This window comes from Phyllobates terribilis, unplaced genomic scaffold, assembly GCF_046119375.1.
Source record: "Phyllobates terribilis strain yellow unplaced genomic scaffold, ASM4611937v1 Scaffold_11__3_contigs__length_659146591, whole genome shotgun sequence".
Lineage (NCBI taxonomy): Eukaryota > Metazoa > Chordata > Amphibia > Anura > Dendrobatidae > Phyllobates > Phyllobates terribilis.
The window spans coordinates 584,536,861-584,557,195 of NW_027362771.1; positions in this window are offsets into that span (position 1 = coordinate 584,536,861).

The following is a 20,335-nucleotide window of genomic DNA, read 5'->3' on the forward strand; positions in this document are numbered from 1 at the left end:
ACATGCCACAGTGTCTTACACCCATTGTGAAATTTGGTGGAGGATCGGTGATGATCTGGGGATGCTTCAGCAAGGCTGGAATTGGGCAGGTTAATCTTTGCGAAGGACGTATGAATCAAGCCACATACAAGGTTATCCTTGAAAACACTTGCTTCCTTCTGCTCAGGCAATGTTCCCCAACTCTGAGGACTGTTTTTTCCAGCAGGACAATGGCCCATGCCACACAGCTAGGTCAATCAATGTGTGGATGAAGGAGCACCACATCAAGACCCTGTCATGGCCGCCCAATCTCCAGATCTGAATCCCATTGAAAACCTCTGGAATATAATCAAGAGGAAGATGGATAGTCACAAGCCGTCAAACAAAGAAGAACTGCTTACATTTTTATGCCAGGAGTGGCGTAAGGTCACCCAAAAGCAGTGTGAAAGACTGGTGGAAAGCAGCCAAGACGCATGAAAGCTGGGATTAACAATCATGGTTATTCCACCAAATATTGATTTCTGAACTCTCCCTGAGATAAAACATGAGGATTGCTGTTTCTAAATGAATAAGAACTTGTTTTCTTTGCATTATTTGAGGTCTGAAAGCACGGCTTCTCTGTTTCTTTTTTATTATTGTGACGATTTCTCATTTGCTGCAAATAAATACAACATTTTTAGCTTTGAATTTCGGAGACATCGTGTCAGTAGTTTATAGAATAAAACCACAATGTACATTTTACTCAAAAATATACCTATAAAGAGAAAAATCAGAGAAAATGACAATTTTGCAGTGGCCTCTTAATGTTTGCCAGAGCTGTATATATATTCCATGCATTGGGATCTGAGGTGTATATACCTCCGGTAACTGGTACCCAATAAACGGCCTACTAGTGGAAGCAGCCGCGGCCTCGTCCATCAATCGTCAATTCCGTAATTGTCCTGACGACTGGAGGCAGCGGAGTTGCGTCTCTTTGACAAACTGGTAACAGTAGTGGGATCTGCGCGACTCCCCCGGCTGTGATCTGTGACACACTGTAATTCTGTAACATAGGAAAAAGTAAATGGTCCTGTAAATGATTAATAGCTGCTGCTGTAAAAATGGATTGTATACGATGACAAGTGAGAAAAAAAAATTGTCAGAGTTTTCTGGATGAAACTGAACAATTTTTTATATGGTCGTGTGAACTTGGCCTTAGAGATATTTTTGCTCCAGAAAAAAAAGGTGCAAAGACGATGATGAACCAGGGCCTTAGTGCTTTACGCAGGACGATGTTAAAGTGTGAAGGAACTTTCACCTCCATCATCTTTGTTCTCATGAAGGTTTAATTGATGATTTGGCTCTTTCACCACGAGGGCTCGTGTGACAATCCAGTCTAATTCTGGTTGAAGCAACCGGTTTTTAACCTGTTCTTTGTTCACACACTCAATCTTCTGAATAATCATCCATTTCAGAGTGAAAACATAATTATAATATTATATATACTGTATACTGTATATATATATATATATATATATATACACTGTGTTCCAAATTATTATGCAAATAATATTTTCTCAGATTTTCCCAAATTACCTCTATGAATTGCAGTCATTGTAATTTTCCAGTCAAATAACTATTAGAGTACAATTGAAAGGTTTTTGTACAAACTGCCTATGATATCAGGATATTTTTAAAAAAATAAAAAACTCAAACTGCACTCAAAATGCATGTTCCAAATTATTATGCACAGCAGAGTTTTCAACCTTTTCATTTTAATAAAGAACAAAAAAATGGTCATTTTTGAAATTATAAGCATTAGCAGGTTATTACAAACTGAAATCAAACAGTTTTCAACTCAAAACTTTATTCTAGGTGATGTTACATTTGCACATATGACCCCTTGTTCGAAAGGAGCTTCTGAACTCTCTCGTCCATTGAATTTGTCAGGTTTTGGATGGTTTCTGCTTCAATTGTTTTGCATGAGGACAGAATACCCTCCCAGAGCTGTTGCTTAGATGTGAACTGCCTCCCTCCATCATAGACACTCCTTTTGATGACGCTCCAGAGGTTCTCAATGGGATTGAGGTCAGGGGAGCATGGGGGTCACACCATAAGTTTGTCCCCTTTTATGCCCACAGCAGCCAGAGATGCAGATGTGTTATGTGCAGCATGAGACGGGGCATTATCATGCACTCTGAACAAATGTTTCAGCAACAAGTTGTTTCTTATCTTCTGTACAGACTGTTTTGGGTCGAGCAGTTTTTGGAGCATTAAGGATTGAGCCAGTGGCATTGAATTTGTCACGAATGCGGTAAATGGTTTGTCTCTTTGGGGCTTGAGTACCAAATGTTTCAACCTAATTTGCTCTAACGGTTTCAGCATTTTGAGATTTCCAATACTCTGTTAAAATCCATTTTCTTTGATCTGTATTTAAATTATTTGCCATTATGTGTTATCTGAATTGTCTGAAAAGAAAACAGATTTGAGGGAGATCTATCGGTGAACACTAGATCTGTCAAACTGGCTCAGTTGCCCTTAGCAACCAATCAGATTCCACCTTTCATTTTTAAAAGAGTCCAGTTTCACTTTACACCATGTTTGATAAATCTCCCCCTTCATAACCTTATTACACTTTCTGTCCACCTACTTTTGGACCACCTTGTATATACAGTATACAGGAGGGCTGTGTGTGCCCCATATATTATATATACAGTATACAGGAGGGCTGTGTGTGCTGCCATATATTATATATATACAGTATACAGGAGGGCAGTGTGTGCCCCATATATTATATATACAGTATACAGGAGGGCTGTGTGTGCTGCCATATATTATATATATACAGTATACAGGAGGGCTGTGTGTGCTCCCATATATTATATATACAGTATACAGCAGGGCAGTGTGTGCCCCATATATTATATATACAGTATACAGGAGGACTGTGTGTGCCCCCATATATTATATATACAGTATACAGGAGGGCTGTGTGTGCCCCATATATTATATATACAGTATACAGGAGGGCTGTGTGTGCCCCATATATTATATATATACAGTATACAGGAGGGCTGTGTGTGCTGCCATATATTATATATATACAGTATACAGGAGGGCTGTGTGTGCTCCCATACATTATATATACAGTATGACGCGCCCCCTGGGCCATGTTCAAGGGATACCCGGAGCCGGATCTAGATAGGGGTAGTAGTCCTTGTGGCGGTGACCCGGTCCGTGCCCAGGGTGTCAAACTAAGTGTGTGGCAGTCTTGGTAGATGTTGTTTCAGTGTCGACTACGCCACCCGTTGATTTGCGGTCAAAAGGCCGCCGCTGCAGAACAGTCCGCTGAGGCCGGTAGTATATGTGCAGCAATGGTGGTATAACCCCCAACGGGAGGGGTATGGCCTCAGGGCAGCTGGTGCGGATGATGGAGGTAGTGATAGTGCAGAAAGGAGAGTCAGAGACGTGAGATGCAGTTTCAGGGTTTTTACTCATTGATGTTGCTTTAGTCACTCTGGCCTTGAGTGACCACCCGAGCCGTGCTGCGTCCACCAGGTGCGGGACTCGGCCAACTCCCAGGCAGTCCAGAGCGTGGTCCTGAGCTCCCTTCTCTCTCTTTCTCCTGGCCGTCCCCACCAGGGATCCACTTTTGTCCGGTTCCCTTGGGCCTTCTATTGTAAACCTTCTCCGGCTTTCCTGACGCTACTCCTGGTGTACCTTCCTGGTGGATGTGGTGAGGGTCGTGGCAAAACTTGCCCACGACCTCCGGTTCCTGGCTAAGGATTACTTTTGCCTCCGCCAGCTTGGGATCCGGTGCCCTTTTCTGCCAACCCTTCACCCTTTCTGGTTTGATTCTGGGATCTTAGGGTTCCCTCTGGCTCTGCCTCTCTGGGTCCTTCTTCCTCCTCTCTCTTCATGCTTGGCCCTGGAGCTGGGCCCAGCCGGAGCCACAGCTCCCTGTCAGCCCTCCTGGCTGAGCTCCTCTGCTCTGCTTCTCCTCAGACTGACTGACTAAAAAGACCTTGTCTCTAGATGGTGCCCACCTTATATACTCCCTCTATGTGTGAGCCCAGGTGACCAGCACCCAATGGGCTCCTAGCTTTACCCAGAGTACTCCCCCTATCTGCCCCTACACTACTGGGATGTTCCACCCCCCCTCCCACTCCAGCCAGGGACAGACGCTGTCGTACCTGCACATTTACTTGGTGGGAGTACCGTAGTTCTGTCCCCCGGAAATGGGATGTATGTAGTGCATGCAGCCTACTGAGCTCAGTCCCACACTCCATCCTTACCCGGGAGTGGAATACCACACCTCTGGTTTGAGGTGCAATACCCCTGTAGCAGCCGAGTCCTCAGGGTGCTACATTCCCCCCTGGTAAATCACAGCACGTCCTCGGGCTGTAAAAGAATAAACATACCAAAAACATACAATTTTTTTTCAAAACATACAAGAACATATTAAACATTATAAACATTATCAGACTCTAGCAATAAAAACTTCTTCATATAAAACTCTTTCAGATAAATATTCTTGAGCTTCTGGCCACTGTGCAAATTGTGACCAGGTAAAAGTGCAACAGTCACTTGAAGAAAAACAGTTCTTCTATAAAACCAGTAGGGGGCGCTTTAGGAAGCGCAACTATTTACAAGGGGTATGGCCGCTCTCAGTCCTCGGCCAGTGGGGATAAGGGATGGCTGCTCACAGTCCTCAGCCTGGTAAGGGATAGGGACACACGGGTAACAGTTTGCTGGTCCCAACGGGGACTATACTTTACTTAGCAGCAGTACTTGTAACAGTTCTTGTACCCTTACGGGTAACTATGTACAGTTCCACTTTACCGTACTTCAGTAACGGCATCCTCCTGCTCCTTCTCGCGGGTAACCTTCAAACCCGTCCGGGTTCTCTTGTTCCTCCTCACACCGCAGCTCTTTCTCGGTCAGTCGGTGCACATGAAGAGCATATGGACCTTTGGCACATTGATGCCGGGTGAAGGTGACCTCATCACCCAGGTAAAGATCTCGTCCTCTGTGTCCCTCCGGCAGATGGGATTCGACATCTCTGCGGGTCACGAAGACGTCGCCGGGGGTGCGGTGATCCCGGATGAAGCCCCAACCGTGCTGCAGTTGGAATTTGATTACAGTCCCGGTGGCACGGGGACCGTGGGCTGCACGGGGGTTCCGTCGGGACCGGCTCTTCTGTTCTGCACTCTGTACTTGCAGCCGCTCCTCGCGGACCCGCCTTTCTCGCCGCTCCCGGTCGAAGACCTCCAGCTGTTGCCGGCAGCACTCTGCTCGCTGGGCTGCGGCCGCCCGGGTCTCTTGGGTGAAGCCGATGAGGTTTTCCCCGGTGGGGTCCCATTCAAATTGGGCCTCCTCCAGCGGGAGCGGGACGATCTTGACAGGCGCCGGAGCCGGAATCAGGGGCTCATCCAGGGGCCTTTCCTTCCGGAGTCGGGGATGGTAGTACTCCGGTGGCCACTCAAAGGGCTGCCCATCCGGGCAAGTATGTTGGGCGAACACGTCTCCACCCAGGTGCGGCACTGTGGAGGTTGAGGGCGCGGTGGTGGCAGCGGCGCCCGGGTTCACCAGGCCTTGCGACCAGGCTTGGGGCACCCTGAAAGTAAAGGGCACTGTGGAGACGGCGGCGCCCGGGGGTACTCGACCTTGCGACCAGGCCGGTGACTTGGTGGAGGTAGAGGGCGCTGTTGGGACTGCCGCACCCGGGGGTACTCGGCCCTGCGACCAGGCCGGTGGCGTCTCCTGCTTGGTCGCGCTCGGGGTTGAGGCGCGTGACGTCACAGGGGGCGTGGTCGCGGCTCCTGCTTGAGGCCTAGTATGGAGCGGTGGCGGTGCAGCGACGGGCACGGTAGGGGGAATTTCGGGCTCTGCGACGGGGAGCTGGGGCAGGCTCACGGTTTCTAGGCTTGGGGTAGTGACGTCCCCTTTACCTGCCTCCGTCTCTTCAGCTCCTTCCACGGCGTCGTCTCCGGCCTTCATTCCTCCTGCACCATCCTCAGAGGCGGTCTGTGCACGCTCCCGGTCTCGGGGGAGCTGTGCCAGGATCCCCACCAGGTCTTGTGGGGTGGTAGCTTGCAACAGGCTTCTGACCACAGGGTCGGTGCTGCCTGACTCTCCCTCCATCTCCGGGTACGGCTTCTCCAGACTCCTCCAGGCTGCACCCATCCTCGCTCTTTTGTTCTTGATCCGCCCATACTGAGGGCGGTCCTGGGGCAACTTGGTGATTGTCAGTTCCAGGGGCAGACCCCCCACGCTGACGGACATCTCAATCATTGCAGTCTCTACTGGTGGGGGCGGTCTTCGCTTTTGGCGCCATTCTTGGTCCTGGCCCACGATGGGAGGTGGCCTCTTGCCACCCTCTGGCACGCCCATAATGGCGTCCGCTCTGCCAGGGCGGGAAATCTTCTCAGATGGCGGGAATCGTCTCCCAGTGGCGGGAAACTCCGTGGATGGCGGGAAAAAAGCTGCAGATGGCGGGCAACCGGCGGGAAATGACCCGTGATGGCGTCCGATGGCGGGGACCCTCCGGAATTGGCGGGAGACTTCTTTTTACGGTAAATATGAACTTTTCTTCAGGCACGCAGTACCCGGTGGTTGCGGGCACGTGATCCTGCCGACTACGCCAAAGTTGACGCGCCCCCTGGGCCATGTTCAAGGGATACCCGGAGCCGGATCTAGATAGGGGTAGTAGTCCTTGTGGCGGTGACCCGGTCCGTGCCCAGGGTGTCAAACTAAGTGTGTGGCAGTCTTGGTAGATGTTGTTTCAGTGTCGACTACGCCACCCGTTGATTTGCGGTCAAAAGGCCGCCGCTGCAGAACAGTCCGCTGAGGCCGGTAGTATGTGTGCAGCAATGGTGGTATAACCCCCAACGGGAGGGGTATGGCCTCAGGGCAGCTGGTGCGGATGATGGAGGTAGTGATAGTGCAGAAAGGAGAGTCAGAGACGTGAGATGCAGTTTCAGGGTTTTTACTCACTGATGTTGCTTTAGTCACTCTGGCCTTGAGTGACCACCCGAGCCGTGCTGCGTCCACCAGGTGCGGGACTCGGCCAACTCCCAGGCAGTCCAGAGCGTGGTCCTGAGCTCCCTTCTCTCTCTTTCTCCTGGCCGTCCCCACCAGGGATCCACTTTTGTCCGGTTCCCTTGGGCCTTCTATTGTAAACCTTCTCCGGCTTTCCTGACCCTACTCCTAGTGTACCTTCCTGGTGGATGTGGTGAGGGTCGTGGCAAAACTTGCCCACGACCTCCGGTTCCTGGCTAAGGATTACTTTTGCCTCCGCCAGCTTGGGATCCGGTGCCCTTTTCTGCCAACCCTTCACCCTTTCTGGTTTGATTCTGGGATCTTAGGGTTCCCTCTGGCTCTGCCTCTCTGGGTCCTTCTTCCTCCTCTCTCTTCATGCTTGGCCCTGGAGCTGGACCCAGCCGGAGCCACAGCTCCCTGCCAGCCCTCCTGGCTGAGCTCCTCTGCTCGGCTTCTCCTCAGACTGACTGACTAAAAAGACCTTGTCTCTAGATGGTGCCCACCTTATATACTCCCTCTATGTGTGAGCCCAGGTGACCAGCACCCAATGGGCTCCTAGCTTTACCCAGAGTACTCCCCCTATCTGCCCCTACACTACTGGGATGTTCCACCCCCCCTCCCACTCCAGCCAGGGACAGACGCTGTCGTACCTGCACATTTACTTGGTGGGAGTACCGTAGTTCTGTCCCCCGGAAATGGGATGTATGTAGTGCATGCAGCCTACTGAGCTCAGTCCCACACTCCATCCTTACCCGGGAGTGGAATACCACACCTCTGGTTTGAAGTGCAATACCCCTGTAGCAGCCGAGTCCTCAGGGTGCTACAAGTATACAGGAGGACTGTGTGTGCCCCCTATAATATATATACAGTATACAGGAGGGCTGTGTGTGCCCCGTATATTATATATACAGTATACAGGAGGACTGTGTGTGCCCCATATATTATATATACAGTATACAGGAGGGCTGTGTGTGCCCCATATATTATATATACAGTATACAGGAGGGCTGTGTGTGCCCCCTATATTATATATACAGTATACAGGAGGGCTGTGTGTGCCCCATATATTATATATACAGTATACAGGAGGGCTGTATGTGCCCCATATATTATATATACAGTATACAGGAGGGCTGTGTGTGCCCCATATATTATATATACAGTATACAGGAGGGCTGTGTGTGCCCCATATATTATATATACAGTATACAGGAGGACTGTGTGTGCTGCCATATATTATATATACAGTATACAGGAGGACTGTGTGTGCCCCATATATTATATATATATACAGTATACAGGAGGGCTGTGTGTGCCCCATATATTATATATATACAGTATACAGGAGGGCTGTGTGTGCCCCATATATTATATATATACATTATACAGGAGGGCTGTGTGTGCTGCCATATATTATATATATACAGTATACAGGAGGGCTGTGTGTGCTCCCATACATTATATATACAGTATACAGGAGAGCTGTGTGTGCCCCATATATTATATATACAGTATACAGGAGGGCTGTGTGTGCCCCATATATTATATATACAGTATACAGGAGGGCTGTGTGTGCCCCATATATTATATATACAGTATACAGGAGGGCTGTGTGTGCCCCATATATTATATATACAGTATACAGGAGGGCTGTGTGTGCCCCATATATTATATATACAGTATACAGGAGGGCTGTGTGTGCTCCATATATTATATATACAGTATACAGGAGGGCTGTGTGTGCTCCCATATATTATATATACAGTATACAGGAGGGCTGTGTGTGCTCCCATATATTATATATACAGTATACAGGAGGACTGTGTGTGCCCCCATATATTATATATACAGTATACAGGAGGACTGTGTGTGCCCCATATATTATATATACAGTATACAGGAGGACTGTGTGTGCCCCATATATTATATATACAGTATACAGGAGGGCTGTGTGTGCCCCATATATTATATATACAGTATACAGGAGGGCTGTGTGTGCCCCATATATTATATATATACAGTATACAGGAGGGCAGTGTGTGCCCCCATATATTATATATACAGTATACAGGAGGGCTGTGTGTGCCCCATATATTATATATACAGTATACAGGAGGGCTGTGTGTGCCCCATATATTATATATACAGTATACAGGAGGGCAGTGTGTGCCCCCATATATTATATATACAGTATACAGGAGGGCTGTGTGTGCCCCATATATTATATATACAGTATACAGGAGGGCAGTGTGTGCCCCCATATATTATATATACAGTATACAGGAGGGCTGTGTGTGCCCCATATATTATATGTACAGTATACAGGAGGGCTGTGTGTGCCCCATATATTATATATACAGTATACAGGAGGACTGTGTGTGCCCCATATATTATATATACAGTATACAGGAGGGCTGTGTGTGCCCCATATATTATATTTACAGTATACAGGAGGGCTGTGTGTGCTCCATATATTATATATATATACAGTATACAGGAGGGCTGTGTGTGCCCCATATATTATATATACAGTATACAGGAGGGCTGTGTGTGCCCCATATATTATATATACAGTATACAGGAGGGCTGTGTGTGCCCCATATATTATATATACAGTATACAGGAGGGCTGTGTGTGCCCCATATATTATATATACAGTATACAGGAGGACTGTGTGTGCTCCATATATTATATATACAGTATACAGGAGGGCTGTGTGTGCCCCATATAATATATATACAGTATACAGGAGGGCTGTGTGTGCCCCATATATTATATATACAGTATACAGGAGGGCTGTGTGTGCCCCATATATTATATATATACAGTATACAGGAGGGCTGTGTGTGCTGCCATATATTATATATATACAGTATACAGGAGGGCTGTGTGTGCCCCATATATTATATATACAGTATACAGGAGGACTGTGTGTGCCCCGTATATTATATATACAGTATACAGGAGGGCTGTGTGTGCCCCATATATTATATATACAGTATACAGGAGGGCTGTGTGTGCCCCATATATTATATATACAGTATACAGGAGGGCTGTGTGTGCCCCATATATTATATATACAGTATACAGGAGGGCTGTGTGTGACCCATATATTATATATACAGTATACAGGAGGGCTGTGTGTGCTCCATATATTATATATACAGTATACAGGAGGGCTGTGTGTGCCCCATATATTATATATACAGTATACAGGAGGGCAGTGTGTGCCCCGTACATTATATATACAGTATACAGGAGGGCTGTGTGTGCCCCATATATTATATGTACAGTATACAGGAGGGCTGTGTGTGCCCCATATATTATATATACAGTATACAGGAGGACTGTGTGTGCCCCATATATTATATATACAGTATCCAGGAGGGCTGTGTGTGCCCCATATATTATATATACAGTATACAGGAGGGCTGTGTGTGCTGCCATATATTATATATACAGTATACAGGAGGGCTGTGTGTGCCCCATATATTATATATACAGTATACAGGAGGACTGTGTGTGCTCCATATATTATATATACAGTATACAGGAGGGCTGTGTGTGCCCCATATAATATATATACAGTATACAGGAGGGCTGTGTGTGCTCCCATATATTATATATACAGTATACAGGAGGGCTGTGTGTGCCCCCTATATTATATATACAGTATACAGGAGGGCTGTGTGTGCTCCCATATATTATATATACAGTATACAGGAGGGCTGTGTGTGCCCCATATATTATATATACAGTATACAGGAGGGCTGTGTGTGCCCCATATATTATATATACAGTACACAGGAGGGCTGTGTGTGCCCCATATATTATATATACAGTATACAGGAGGGCAGTGTGTGCCCCATATATTATATATACACTATACAAGAGGACTGTGTATGCCCCCTATATTATATATATACAGTATACAGGAGGGCTGTGTGTGCCCCATATATTATATATACAGTATACAGGAGGGCTGTGTGTGCCCCATATGTTATATATACAGTATACAGGAGGGCTGTGTGTGCCCCATATATTATATATACAGTATACAGGAGGGCTGTGTGTGCCCCCATATATTATATATACAGTATACAGGAGGGCAGTGTGTGCCCCATATATTATATATATATATATATATATATATATATATATATATATATATATATATATATATACAGTATACAGGAGGGCTGTGTGTGCCCCATATATTATATATACAGTATACAGGAGGGCAGTGTGTGCCCCATATATTATATATATATATATATATATATATATATATATATATCTATATATATATAATATATGGGGGACACACTGCCCTCCTGTATACTGTATATATAATATATGGGGCACACACAGCCCTCCTGTGTGTATATATATATATATACAGTATACAGGAGGGCTGTGTGTGCTGCCATATATTATATATACAGTATAGAGGAGGGCTGTGTGTTCCCCATATATTACATATACAGTATACAGGAGGGCTGTGTGTGCCCCATATATTATATATACAGTATACAGGAGGGCTGTGTGTGCCCCATATATTATATATACAGTATACAGGAGGGCTGTGTGTGCCCCATATATTATATATACAGTATACAGGAGGGCTGTGTGTGCCCCATATATTATATATACAGTATACAGGAGGGCTGTGTGTGCCCCATATATTATATATACAGTATACAGGAGGGCTGTGTGTGCCCCATATATTATATATACAGTATACAGGAGGGCTGTGTGTGCCAAATATATTATATATACAGTATACAGGAGGGCTGTGTGTGCCCCATATATTATATATACAGTATACAGGAGGGCTGTGTGTGCCCCCATATATTATAAATACAGTATACAGGAGGGCTGTGTGTGCCCCCATATATTATATATACAGTATACAGGAGGGCTGTGTGTGCCCCATATATTATATATACAGTATACAGAAGGGCTGTGTGTGCTCCCATATATTATATATACAGTATACAGGAGGGCTGTGTGTGCTCCATATATTATATATACAGTATACAGGAGGGCTGTGTGTGCCCCCATATATTATATATATACAGTATACAGGAGGGCTGTGTGTGCCCCATATATTATATATATACAGTATACAGGAGGGCTGTGTGTGCCCCATATATTATATATACAGTATACAGGAGGGCTGTGTGTGCTGCCATATATTATATATATACAGTATACAGGAGGGCTGTGTGTGCCCCATATATTATATATACAGTATACAGGAGGGATGTGTGTGCCCCATATATTATATATATACAGTATACAGGAGGGCTGTGTGTGCCCCATATATTATATATATACAGTATACAGGAGGGCTGTGTGTGCCCCATATATTATATATACAGTATACAGGAGGGCTGTGTGTGCTGCCATATATTATATATATACAGTATACAGGAGGGCTGTGTGTGCCCCATATATTATATATACAGTATACAGGAGGGATGTGTGTGCCCCATATATTATATATATACAGTATACAGGAGGGCTGTGTGTGCCCCATATATTATATATACAGTATACAGGAGGGATGTGTGTGCCCCATATATTATATATATACAGTATACAGGAGGGCTGTGTGTGCCCCATATATTATATATACAGTATACAGGAGGGCTGTGTGTGCTGCCATATATTATATATATACAGTATACAGGAGGGCTGTGTGTGCCCCATATATTATATATACAGTATACAGGAGGGCTGTGTGTGCCCCATATATTATATATATACAGTGTACAGGAGGGCTGTGTGTGCCCCCATATATTATATATACAGTATACAGGAGGACTGTGTGTGCCCCCATATATTATATATACAGTATACAGGAGGGCTGTGTGTGCCCCCATATATTATATATACAGTATACAGGAGGACTGTTTGTGCCCCCATATATTATATATACAGTATACAGGAGGGCTGTGTGTGCCCCATATATTATATATACAGTATACAGGAGGGCTGTGTGTGCCCCATATATTATATATACAGTATACAGGAGGGCTGTGTGTGCTCCATATATTATATATACAGTATACAGTAGGGCTGTGTGTGCCCCATATATTATATATACAGTATACAGGAGGGCTGTGTGTGCCCCATATATTATATATACAGTATACAGGAGGGCTGTGTGTGCCCCATATATTATATATACATTATACAGAAGGGCTGTGTGTGCTCCCATATATTATAAGTACAGTATACAGGAGGGCTGTGTGTGCCCCATATATTATATATACAGTATACAGGAGGGCTGTGTGTGCCCCATATATTATATATACAGTATACAGGAGGGCTGTGTGTGCCCCATATATTATATATACAGTATACAGGAGGGCAGTGTGTGCCCCATATATTATATATACATTATACAGAAGGGCTGTGTGTGCTCCCATATATTATAAGTACAGTATACAGGAGGGCTGTGTGTGCCCCCATATATTATATATACAGTATACAGGAGGGCTGTGTGTGCCCCCATATATTATATATACAGTATACAGGAGGGCTGTGTGTGCCCCCATATATTATATATACAGTATACAGGAGGGCTGTGTGTGCCCCATATATTATATATACAGTATACAGGAGGGCTGTGTGTGCTCCATATATTATATATACAGTATACAGGAGGGCAGTGTGTGCCACCATATATTATATATACAGTATACAGGAGGGCTGTGTGTGCCCCGTATAATATATATACAGTATACAGGAGGGCTGTGTGTGCCCCATATATTATATATACAGTATGCAGGAGGGCTGTGTGTGCCCCATATATTATATATACATTATACAGAAGGGCTGTGTGTGCTCCCATATATTATAAGTACAGTATACAGGAGGGCTGTGTGTGCCCCATATATTATATATACAGTATACAGGAGGGCAGTGTGTGCCACCATATATTATATATACAGTATACAGGAGGGCTGTGTGTGCCCCCTATAATATATATACAGTATACAGGAGGGCTGTGTGTGCCCCATATATTATATATACAGTATACAGGAGGGCTGTGTGTGCCCCATATATTATATATACAGTATACAGGAGGGCTGTGTGTGCCCCCTATAATATATATACAGTATACAGGAGGGCTGTGTGTGCTGCCATATATTATATATACAGTATACAGGAGGGCTGTGTGTGCTCCCATATAATATATATACAGTATACAGGAGGGCAGTGTGTGCCCCCATATATTATATATACAGTATACAGGAGGGCTGTGTGTGCCCCATATATTATATATACAGTATACAGGAGGGCTGTGTGTGCCCCATATATTATATATATACAGTATACAGGAGGGCTGTGTGTGCCCCATATATTATATATACAGTATACAGGAGGGCTGTGTGTGCTCCCATATATTATATATACAGTATACAGGAGGGCTGTGTGTGCCCCATATATTATATATACAGTATACAGGAGGGCTGTGTGTGCTCCATATATTATATATACAGTATACAGGAGGGCAGTGTGTGCCCCATATATGATATATACAGTATACAGGAGGGCTGTGTGTGCCCCATATATTATATATATACAGTGTACAGGAGGGCTGTGTGTGCCCCATATATTATATATACAGTATACAGGAGGGCTGTGTGGGCCCCATATATTATATATATACAGTATACAGGAGGGCTGTGTCTGCCCCATGTATTATATATACAGTATACAGGAGGGCAGTGTGTGCCCCATATATTATATATACAGTATACAGGAGGGCTGTGTGTGCCCCATATATGATATATACAGTATACAGGAGGGCTGTGTGTGCCCCATATATTATATATATACAGTGTACAGGAGGGCTGTGTGTGCCCCATATATTATATATATATATACAGTATACAGGAGGGCTGTGTGTGCCCCATATATTATATATACAGTATACAGGAGGGCTGTGTGTGCCCCGTATATTATATATACAGTATACAGGAGGGCAGTGTGTGCCCCATATATTATATATACAGTATACAGGAGGGCTGTGTGTGCCTCATATATTATATATATACAGTATACAGGAGGGCTGTGTGTGCCCCATGTATTATATATACAGTATACAGGAGGACTGTGTGTGCCCCATATATTATATATACAGTATACAGGAGGGCTGTGTGTGCCCCATATATTATATATACAGTATACAGGAGGGCTGTGTGTGCTGCCATATATTATATATACAGTATACAGGAGGGCTGTGTGTGCCCCATATATTATATATACAGTATACAGGAGGGCTGTGTGTGCCCCCATATATTATATATACATTATACAGAAGGGCTGTGTGTGCTCCCATATATTATATATACAGTATACAGGAGGGCTGTGTGTGCTCCCATATATTATATATACAGTATACAGGAGGGCAGTGTGTGCCCCCATATATTATATATACAGTATACAGGAGGACTGTGTGTGCCCCATATATTATATATACAGTATACAGGAGGGCTGTGTGTGCCCCATATATTATATATATACAGTATACAGGAGGGCTGTGTGTGCCCCCATATATTATATATACAGTATACAGGAGGGCAGTGTGTGCCCCATATATTATATATACAGTATACAGCAGGGCTGTGTGTGCCCCATATATTATATATACAGTATACAGCAGGGCTGTGTGTGCCCCATATATTATATGTACAGTATACAGGAGGGCTGTGTGTGCCCCATATATTATATATACAGTATACAGGAGGGCTGTGTGTGCCCCATATATTATATATACAGTATACAGGAGGACTGTATGTGCCCCATATATTATATATACAGTATACAGGAGGGCAGTGTGTACCCCCTATATTATATATACAGTATACAGGAGGGCTGTGTGTGCTCCATATATTATATATACAGTACACAGGAGGGCTGTGTGTGCCCCATATATTATATATACAGTATACAGGAGGGCAGTGTGTGCTCCCATATATTATATATACAGTATACAGGAGGGCTGTGTGTGCTCCCATATATTATATATACAGTATACAGGAGGGCAGTGTGTGCCCCATATATTATATATACATTATACAGAAGGGGTGTGTGTGCTGCCATATATTATATATACAGTATACAGGAGGGCTGTGTGTGCCCCATATATTATATATACAGTATACAGGAGGGCTGTGTGTGCCCCATGTATTATATATACAGTATACAGAAGGGCAGTGTGTGCCCCATATATTATATATACAGTATACAGGAGGACTGTGTGTGCCCCATATATTATATATACAGTATACAGGAGGGCTGTGTGTGCCCCATATATTATATATACAGTATACAGGAGGGCTGTGTGTGCCCCCATATATTATATATACAGTATACAGGAGGGCTGTGTGTGCCCCATATATTATATATACAGTATACAGGAGGGCTGTGTGTGCCCCATATATTATATATACAGTATACAGGAGGGCTGTGTGTGCCCCATATATTATATGTACAGTATACAGGAGGGCTGTGTGTGCCCCATATATTATATGTACAGTATACAGGAGGGCAGTGTGTGCCCCATATATTATATATACAGTATACAGGAGGGCTGTGTGTGCCCCATATATTATATGTACAGTATACAGGAGGGCAGTGTGTGCCCCATATATTATATATACAGTATACAGGAGGGCTGTGTGTGCCCCATATATTATATATACAGTATACACGAGGGCTGTGTGTGCCCCATATATTATATATACAGTATACACGAGGGCTGTGTGTGCCCCATATATTATATATACAGTATACAGGAGGGCTGTGTGTGCCCCATATATTATATATACAGTATACAGGAGGGCTGTGTGTGCCCCATATATTATATATACAGTATACAGGAGGGCTGTGTGTGCCCCATATATTATATGTACAGTATACAGGAGGGCAGTGTGTGCCCCATATATTATATATACAGTATACAGGAGGGCTGTGTGTGCCCCATATATTATATGTAGAGTATACAGGAGGGCAGTGTGTGCCCCATATATTATATATACAGTATACAGGAGGGCTGTGTGTGCCCCATATATTATATGTACAGTATACAGGAGGGCTGTGTGTGCCCCATATATTATATGTACAGTATACAGGAGGGCTGTGTGTGCCCCCATATATTATATATACAGTATACAGGAGGGCTGTGTGTGCCCCATATATTATATGTACAGTATACAGGAGGGCAGTGTGTGCCCCATATATTATATATACAGTATACAGGAGGGCTGTGTGTGCCCCATATATTATATATACAGTATACACGAGGGCTGTGTGTGCCCCATATATTATATATACAGTATACACGAGGGCTGTGTGTGCCCCATATATTATATATACAGTATACAGGAGGGCTGTGTGTGCCCCATATATTATATATATACAGTATACAGGAGGGCTGTGTGTGCCCCATATATTATATATACAGTATACAGGAGGGCTGTGTGTGCTCCCATATATTATATATACAGTATACAGGAGGGCAGTGTGTGCCCCATATATTATATATACATTATACAGAAGGGGTGTGTGTGCTGCCATATATTATATATACACTATACAGGAGGGCTGTGTGTGCCCCATATATTATATATACAGTATACAGGAGGGCTGTGTGTGCCCCATATATTATATATACAGTATACAGGAGGGCTGTGTGTGCCCCATATATTATATATACAGTATACAGGAGGGCTGTGTGTGCCCCATATATTATATATATACAGTGTACAGGAGGGCTGTGTGTGCCCCATATATTATATATACAGTATACAGGAGGGCTGTGTGTGCCCCATATATTATATATACAGTATACAGGAGGGCTGTGTGTGCCCCATATATTATATATACAGTATACAGGAGGGCTGTGTGTGCCCCGTACATTATATATACAGTATACAGGAGGGCTGTGTGTGCCCCATATATTATATATACAGTATACAGGAGGGCTGTGTGTGCCCCCATATATTATATATGCAGTATACAGGAGGGCTGTGTGTGCCCCATATATTATATATACAGTATACAGGAGGGCTGTGTGTGCCCCATATATTATATATACAGGAGGGCAGTGTGTGCCCCATATATTATATATACAGTATACAGGAGGACTGTGTGTGCCCCATATATTATATATACAGTATACAGGAGGACTGTGTGTGCCCCATATATTATATATACAGTATACAGGAGGGCTGTGTGTGCCCCATATATTATATATACAGTATACAGGAGGGCTGTGTGTGCCCCATATATTATATATACAGTACACAGGAGGGCTGTGTGTGCCCCCATATATTATATATACAGTATACAGGAGGGCTGTGTGTGCTCCCATATATTATATATACAGTATACAGGAGGGCTGTGTGTGCCCCATATATTATATATACAGTATACAGGAGGGCTGTGTGTGCCCCATATATTATATATACAGTATACAGGAGGACTGTGTGTGCCCCATATATTATATATACAGTATACAGGAGGGCTGTGTGTGCCCCATATATTATATATACAGTATACAGGAGGGCTGTGTGTGCCCCGTACATTATATATACAGTATACAGGAGGGCTGTGTGTGCCCCATATATTATATATACAGTATACAGGAGGGATGTGTGTGCCCCATATATTATATATATACAGTATACAGGAGGGCTGTGTGTGCCCCATATATTATATATACAGTATACAGGAGGGATGTGTGTGCCCCATATATTATATATATACAGTATACAGGAGGGCTGTGTGTGCCCCATATATTATATATACAGTATACAGGAGGGCTGTGTGTGCTGCCATATATTATATATATACAGTATACAGGAGGGCTGTGTGTGCCCCATATATTATATATACAGTATACAGGAGGGCTGTGTGTGCCCCATATATTATATATATACAGTGTACAGGAGGGCTGTGTGTGCCCCCATATATTATATATACAGTATACAGGAGGACTGTGTGTGCCCCCATATATTATATATACAGTATACAGGAGGGCTGTGTGTGCCCCCATATATTATATATACAGTATACAGGAGGACTGTTTGTGCCCCCATATATTATATATACAGTATACAGGAGGGCTGTGTGTGCCCCATATATTATATATACAGTATACAGGAGGGCTGTGTGTGCCCCATATATTATATATACAGTATACAGGAGGGCTGTGTGTGCTCCATATATTATATATACAGTATACAGTAGGGCTGTGTGTGCCCCATATATTATATATACAGTATACAGGAGGGCTGTGTGTGCCCCATATATTATATATACAGTATACAGGAGGGCTGTGTGTGCCCCATATATTATATATACATTATACAGAAGGGCTGTGTGTGCTCCCATATATTATAAGTACAGTATACAGGAGGGCTGTGTGTGCCCCATATATTATATATACAGTATACAGGAGGGCTGTGTGTGCCCCATATATTATATATACAGTATACAGGAGGGCTGTGTGTGCCCCATATATTATATATACAGTATACAGGAGGGCAGTGTGTGCCCCATATATTATATATACATTATACAGAAGGGCTGTGTGTGCTCCCATATATTATAAGTACAGTATACAGGAGGGCTGTGTGTGCCCCCATATATTATATATACAGTATACAGGAGGGCTGTGTGTGCCCCCATATATTATATATACAGTATACAGGAGGGCTGTGTGTGCCCCCATATATTATATATACAGTATACAGGAGGGCTGTGTGTGCCCCATATATTATATATACAGTATACAGGAGGGCTGTGTGTGCTCCATATATTATATATACAGTATACAGGAGGGCAGTGTGTGCCACCATATATTATATATACAGTATACAGGAGGGCTGTGTGTGCCCCGTATAATATATATACAGTATACAGGAGGGCTGTGTGTGCCCCATATATTATATATACAGTATGCAGGAGGGCTGTGTGTGCCCCATATATTATATATACATTATACAGAAGGGCTGTGTGTGCTCCCATATATTATAAGTACAGTATACAGGAGGGCTGTGTGTGCCCCATATATTATATATACAGTATACAGGAGGGCAGTGTGTGCCACCATATATTATATATACAGTATACAGGAGGGCTGTGTGTGCCCCCTATAATATATATACAGTATACAGGAGGGCTGTGTGTGCCCCATATATTATATATACAGTATACAGGAGGGCTGTGTGTGCCCCATATATTATATATACAGTATACAGGAGGGCTGTGTGTGCCCCCTATAATATATATACAGTATACAGGAGGGCTGTGT